Genomic DNA, 7,259 nt, shown 5'->3' on the forward strand with positions numbered 1-7,259 from the left:
ACATGCATAGCGAGGGACTCTGTTATGGCAGTCTTGGTGCCATAGGAAACTTAAGAGGGTTCAACGCTGGTCGACCACTCTTGACATGTCGTAGACACTCGAGTCACGGCCCGGGGGTTAAAAAGAAGGTCCCCTTCACCCCGAGTAGTCCGAGTGGCTCTGGCTGCCACCCCCAAGCACAGCAAACAAAAAATATCTTAATATAAATACCCCTGAAAGTGGAGAGGAAAATCGCCCCGCCGGTAGCGTAGTGGTTATCCCTCCAGACCGGTATTCTGGAGGTCGTGGGTTCGGATCCCACCTGGCGGGCATTTTTTCTCCACTTTTTTTCTTTCTTTCCAAATTCTTTATCTCTTTCAATGACCCACCACACCCTCCCCTTTGCTTTCCGAGGTTTTCTTGACTGCCCATACTTATTTCTGTGTTATTTTCAACGAGCGCCTCATTTCACATTCGGTTTCTATATATATATATATATATATATATATATATATAGAACACAAGAGAACAAAAACTTCGAACAAGGTAAAAGCACGACTGTGGCCTACGTTTCAGCAAAGCGAACTTGCTTTCCTCAGGGCAATTTCTCGCCTGGTAGGCAGGGTTTATATAGGGGTAGACCCCAACTGAAAGGAGAGGGAAAGATGGAAGGGAAATTGAGCAAGCTGACTGGTTTCGGAGTGTGTCGGAGAGAGATTGAGGGGCCAAGAAGGTTGTCTAGTTTAAGCCGCGAAGTAGGTCACACGGAAGTCAGCTGGTGGTTGATATTCGTGGAATTTTTGGACAGAAAGGATGAGCCTCTCATCCTTTCTGTCCAAAACTTCCACTTCCAAAAATTCCAAAAACCCGCCTTAGTGAGCACCTACTCAATGACGCAAATAAACTCGCGAAATTTAAAGTCTCTAGAACGAACAGTTTTGGCTGTGTGTTGATGAGTCAGTCAGTCGGGCAGTTCTTTTTATAGGTATATATATATATAAATATATGTATATATATATATATATATATATATATATATATATATATGTATATATATATATATGTATATATATATATATATATATATATATATATATATATATATATATATATATATATATATATATATGTATATATATATATATATATATATATATATATATAAAGAGAGAAAGAGAGACAGAGAAACGCGGACCAGTAGGCAGAGCGGTACGCTTTATTCTGCACGAGCCCCGCTTCCCCCTACTTTACAGCACTTGTTTGCCGGTGCATAGGCTTAGTGGTCGGATTGTCCGCAGGCAGGTCGCGCTTCTAGCTTTTAGTCTGACAGAGTTTGGTCTCAGAAAGCGTTTTGGTCTCAGCAACCACGCCACGATCCTGAAGAAAAACATACTGAAATATTAGACCGTTTGGCAAATACTTTTTTTTTCATGCGCGAGTCATCTACCGCGAAATTGTCTCTTCTCAGACTATCGACGCCCGAATTCCTTGGAATAGCCGCAAGTCGCCAGGTATTCTCTCCTAAGGGTTTAGTGATGAATGTTCCTCCATTCTTTGAGAGTAACCTTTCGCCTGCTGCTTGCTACTGGACATACAGCTCGGCAACAACAGCGTACTGCGGTGCGCGCCGATGCCGACGGTCATAATACGCCTCCTGTATCTTTTTTGCCACTCTAATGCTTTTCTGAGCCTTTCTCTGCATGTTGATGCTCGCCACGTGCCGGTCGCCTGCTTGTGCGACCTCCATGGTAGTGTCCAAGCAGGCTACGGCATTCAACATCGGAAGTTGCCCGTAAACGATTCCGTAGGGTGTTTTTCCGGTAGGGCATTGGACGGATGGATTGATCAAAGAGGCGGATCACTGCAACCGTTTGCCTCAGTCGGCTTCTGCTGCCTCGTTGCTCTTCACATACGGTGCCAGTCACACTTGGACGGTCTGAGTGGACCTCTCCGTAATACCGTTAGCTTGTGGGTGGTAGGGCGACGAAAAATGGTGCACCACTCCCGCCTGACGAAGAAAAGAGCGTACGGGGCGGCTTCGGAACGTGGTGACATGAACGGATGTGAGATTCTGAAGCATTCAATGTCTTCATTCGAGCTTGGCTTTCACTGAAGAAGTTGAAGACATGACTGGCAGCCAGCGAAGTCACGCAGCTACTTCGACGTACGTAAGCCGGGCTGACTCCAAGGCATCCGCTCCTGTACTGTTGATAACCTTCGTAGCTGGCGACATAAGCGCGATTTTGGCAATGCATCGTCGGCCACTAGAGCGCTCTTGTACCCTCTGGAGAGTTGCGCGCTGCCCATTGGCCCTCCCTCGGGTGAGTCGTGGACGGCGTGCACAAACCTCCGACCTCAAAGCCGCAGGGACTACGATGAGCTGGTGTTATCCGCGGCGATTCTTGGGCCACACGTGGCGGTACAGTGTTGCATTGTGAAGGACGAAGTTCGGATTTGCTGACGAGTTGGTAAGAGCGCCAAATATCGCCGCCAGGTGTGGGTGGTCTGGCGGTACTTTAGTCGGGTATCCGTGGACAAGTAAATCAAACTGTCACCACGACGGAACGACGAGCAGTCGCCAGTTGGGGACGAGAGAGTGCGTAAGCCAGCTTGTTCAATACGTCGGGTCGATGACGTACGTGCTACGTGTACTCCTGGAGCGTAATGACCCATCGCACGAATTTGTACTTCGGCTGGCGGTTGGCGAACATCCACGTCATAGCAACGTTGTCCGTCAGCACCGTGAACTCGCGAACAAACAATAAATGTGGAAATTATTTGTCTTCGACGCCCCAGACAACGTCTAGGAACTCGAGCTCATTGGAATAGTAGTTCCGCTCCGTAGTCGACAGTTTACGGCTAGCGTACACCACGACGTGCTCCCTGGCGGCCTTGGGTCTTTTGCTGTATAAGCGCAAACCTAAGGCCAACCTGGCTAGCATCGGTATGGACTTGTATGACCCGGTATTCGTCCAAATGGCTTAGCACTGAGCAACGGATGATGATGATTGCAGGGTTTAACGCGCCGACGCAACGCAGGCGATGAGGCGCGCCGTAGTGGAGGGGTCAGGATTAATTTTGACCACCTGGGGATCTTTAACGTGCGCCAAAATCTCGTACACACGGGCATTTTTGCCTTTCGCCTCCATCAGAAAAGCGGCCGCCGCGGCCGGGAATCGAACCCGCGACCTCGTGCTCAGCAGCGCAACGCCTTAGCCACTGAGCCACCGCGGTGGGTACTGGGCAACGCTTGGGCTGCTGTTTGAGCGCTACGAAATCCCCTTGTTGAGCAGCTCCCTGCACAAATCTTGCTTTTCGTTAAGATTGTAGGGGGAGCAGCCGTCAAAAAAACTAAGGAACGAATTTGCGTAAATATGGGTGATACCAAGGAATGACTGAACGTCTTTGTTGGCGTGGGGTAGCTCACCACAGCCGCTATTCGTTCTGGAAGCGGCTGTATACCGTCTGGAGAAATCCTGTGCCGCAAGAGCGTATAGGGGTAACCACGAATAAGCATTTTTTCGCGGTTCGCACGGAAGCCAGCCTCGTATAGCCGAGTGATTATCTGGTCTTGATTTCGTAGGTGCTCTTCGGGGGTTGATCGAAGAAGTAAGATATCCAACTAGACGACACAGGCTTCGTAATTGAGTGTTCCAGGACTGAATTCATGGCCCTCTCCAAGGTACTGGGTGCTTTTCGCAATCGGAATGGCATGCAGAATTAAAAAATTCCTGACGGAGTACGGAAAGCTCTTTTGTATTCTTATCTGAAACGGGTATCTGCCATTACCCAGCACGTAGGTCCAGGAATGAAATGAACTTAGACTTTCGGACCATGTCGAGGGCGTCGTCGATACGAGGCAACGACTTGTGCTTGTTCAGCTATTGGTAGTCGATGCAAAATCGAGGCGTCGCGTCCTTCTTGCAAACAAGGACAACAGGAGCATCCCATGGACTGAACCAGTGCCTGACAATTGCTGCCTTGAGCATCTCAAGCACCCGCTCGCCAATAACGGTCCGCTCTTTTTCGGTATAGCGGCTCAACGGTGAACAAACTGGCGGATGATCGCCCGTTGGTATTGAGTGTAATAGAAGGTTTGTACCGGGCCGTTGCGCCGTGTTGTCGGCGAACAAAGCTTTGTGACGCTCGAGGAACCATGGAACGTCATTGGGAACAGTTGGCTCACCTTCATTGGTGGTGGGAGATGGCTGTCCAGTTGTGGAAGGATGCAGACAGACTTGCCCACGCTCGATGCGAATTGCCACGTCACTTGAGAGGAGGTAGTCCCCGCCAAGGATAACGTCTGCTTACAGGTCTACAAAGAGAGTAACAGCCGTGAAAGACCTGCGGCCATCCCCCGTCCGCATGGTCAGGTCAAGAGTTCCGACCGGGAAGGCATAGCCCCGAGGACAAGTAGCGGTGAAAGCGTCCATGGCTTCATGACATCGCCGGGAGCATTGCGTCGGCAGATGGCAGGGCGTTCAGCCCCAGCGTCCACGAGGGCTGTAAAGTTGCCGATCCCGTCGATATGCACCTAAAGCATGGGCAGGGGAGGCACTTGGTAGCGCATCTGTGAGCCTGGCTCTGGACAAACCTTGTACTTAGGGCCAAGGCGGCCGCACGAAAAGCATCACCGAAACCGAGGCGCGCTGTTCCATGACGTTCATGGGCCGGTAGGTGCCACGGTCGCTGTAGTAAAGGCGGGAAGCCTGCATGTGGCACCGTCCTTCAATTCTGCAGCGAGACCTGTGAATGCTGGTGGGATCAAACGCGGCGGCTGCACTGTCAAAATTGCTGCATGAACAACGCCCACCAGGCCGTCGAAGGCATACTGCCTCGCAGCAGGAGACTACCAAGCAGGGCTGGAGGCCGTAAGGAGACGCCGTTCATCATCTATCTTCTTAGCAGCTTCGCTCTCTCTTTCTCACTGCTGGAGTTCATTATTACTAAAGACTTGTGATTAGAATGTTCCGCCAAAAATGTTTAGTGTGTTCTTCAAGCGCTGCTGTAAAATATAATTTCCTATTTTCTATTCGTGTTTCATGCTGCATTGAATTTGCTGACCTTTTGTTGCTTTGTTAAAAGTCAAAGTCAAAAATATTTTTATTGGCCACATAAGGCTGCTTGGCATCCCGCTGGGCAGTCACAACAGTCCAAAGATCTGGCTAACCAAATTAAAAAAGCAATGGAAACCGATGCTTCACCTTATTAAGCGCCTCTCTAACAAGTACGGCGGTGCACAACAAAGTTCATGCGTTGCTTTGGCTCGTGCTGTGGCCATCGGTGCCCTCGCATATGGTGCCCCTGTATATGACTTCAGCAAGACTAATCTCAAATTCCTCCACACCCTTCACAGAGCCACACTCCGAACCATAACCGGCTTACCTCGGCATACACGAATTACGGCACTGGAACAAGCAGCTCCACTTCCCCCCATTGATCTGATAATGAAGGAAACTCGAATGCAAGCGGACTTCAAGCGGACTATTACCCTGCAAGGACTGGCACTCTCAGATTGGGACAACCAACGGCACATGCAGGTGCACAACCTTCTAAGCCCAATGGCTCCATGGACTCTCCCGGATGTCGCCCCTAATGCACCTTCGAAACCAGTCCCGCGCGGTCACTCCATGCTGCGCAAACAGCGCCTAGAAAAGCTCAAGCGGTCCCGTTTGCCCGGAGAGATTGACATCTATACGGATGCCAGCGTCAGGGACCACATCGTCGGTGTGGCTTGGCACTGCTCGGAGAACCCAGATCTCAGCGGCACAGCAAGCCTCAACCTTGTCCACATCACGCCGTTGGAGGCTGAGCTCCACGCTGTCATCGGTACCCTCAACCACATAAGCTTCGACGTCTCGCAGATGCCCCCATCCCACATTCGAATCCTCACGGACTCCTTCGGCGTAGTTCAAGAACTCAGACGCCAATCCTCTCTCAACCCCCTCACACAACAAATCCTGACCCATGTTGCCCTACTCCGTCGCAACGGGGTATCTGTACGGATTGATTGGGTTCCCGGCCATGAGACAGCTTGCACGGGTAACCAGGCCGCCCATTCTGCGGCACAGGAGAGCAGTATCACACCTCCGCTGGTTCCCTGCACGCCGACTCCGTCACCGCTACCTCCTTCCCTGCAGTTACTTCGACATAAACGCGACAAGAGGAACCGCTACATCGCTGCCACCCCACAAGGGTACTTAACCGGCATTCCTCCCCTGCCACGAGCCGGTGAGGTATTTCTCAACAAGCTCCTAGCAAATGCCGCCTACACCCCGCACATAATCCGAAAATGGCTCTCACCCAATCTCCCTCTAATATGTACATTCTGCAATACCCTCACATATGCAGACCTCAACCATCTCCTTCGGGATGGCTCCTTCTTCTCGCAACATCGCTCAGACATCATTACATCTTTCCAAGCGCCCACAAGCACCCCAGAAGACTATCATACTATGGAGAAACCTCTACTGCACAAAATAGGGCTGTTTGCTATCAAAAGTTGCCTAGCACGGGCAGTGTAGCTGGGGTCGACTCTGGTCCTGCAAGCTGCCACGTCCCTGTAAAAGACGCTGCATTCCCCTCCCCTACTCCCCCTTCCTCTTCCCTAAACCGGCCTCTGGCCCTCCTTACCAATAAAGGTGCTACTACTACTATTGTAAACAGATGGTTGAGCAGGTTGAATTTGGCGACGCTTGACGCCCGCGATTTCATGTTTCAAATTTGATATTTCAACCTGACTCACATGTGTATACCCTTGCACGTCTGTATTTCGTGCATTTAAAACTTCTGAATACCCTACTTACCGAAATTGCAAATGTGATTGGCAGTATGTCAACATAAATAAATAAACAAACAAATATGTAAATAAATAAGTAAATAAATAAATAAATGAATAAATAAACTCTCCCACTGGTTATAGCGTTTAGTTACATAAGCTGAAGGGGTCGCTTTCCGCATGTTGATTCGTCATCACTTCACATTTAGTCGCATTTATCTTTAGTTCCACGGCCTGGATTCCTGATTGTAGTTACTCAAACGTTTTTCTTAGGTGTTCTGCGGACTGTGAACCTGAAATGGCTAAAGTATTTCCCGTTTATTCATAGTCCTGTGTTTCCGAGTCAAGCTTCCTGATTACCTCCTTCAGGCACGCTGTGAATAGTTTTGGCGAGATGCTATCTCCCTGTCGTACGCCCCTTTTGCATGAGGCATTCGTCGCTTAATTTGTGAAGAATTATATAACCTTCCCATACATCCTTTACATATGTCTGCTCGAAGGC

Source organism: Haemaphysalis longicornis, unplaced genomic scaffold, assembly GCF_048455015.1.
Source record: "Haemaphysalis longicornis isolate Haplotype H1 unplaced genomic scaffold, Haemaphysalis longicornis Haplotype H1 scaffold_1, whole genome shotgun sequence".
Taxonomy (NCBI): Eukaryota; Metazoa; Arthropoda; class Arachnida; order Ixodida; family Ixodidae; genus Haemaphysalis; species Haemaphysalis longicornis.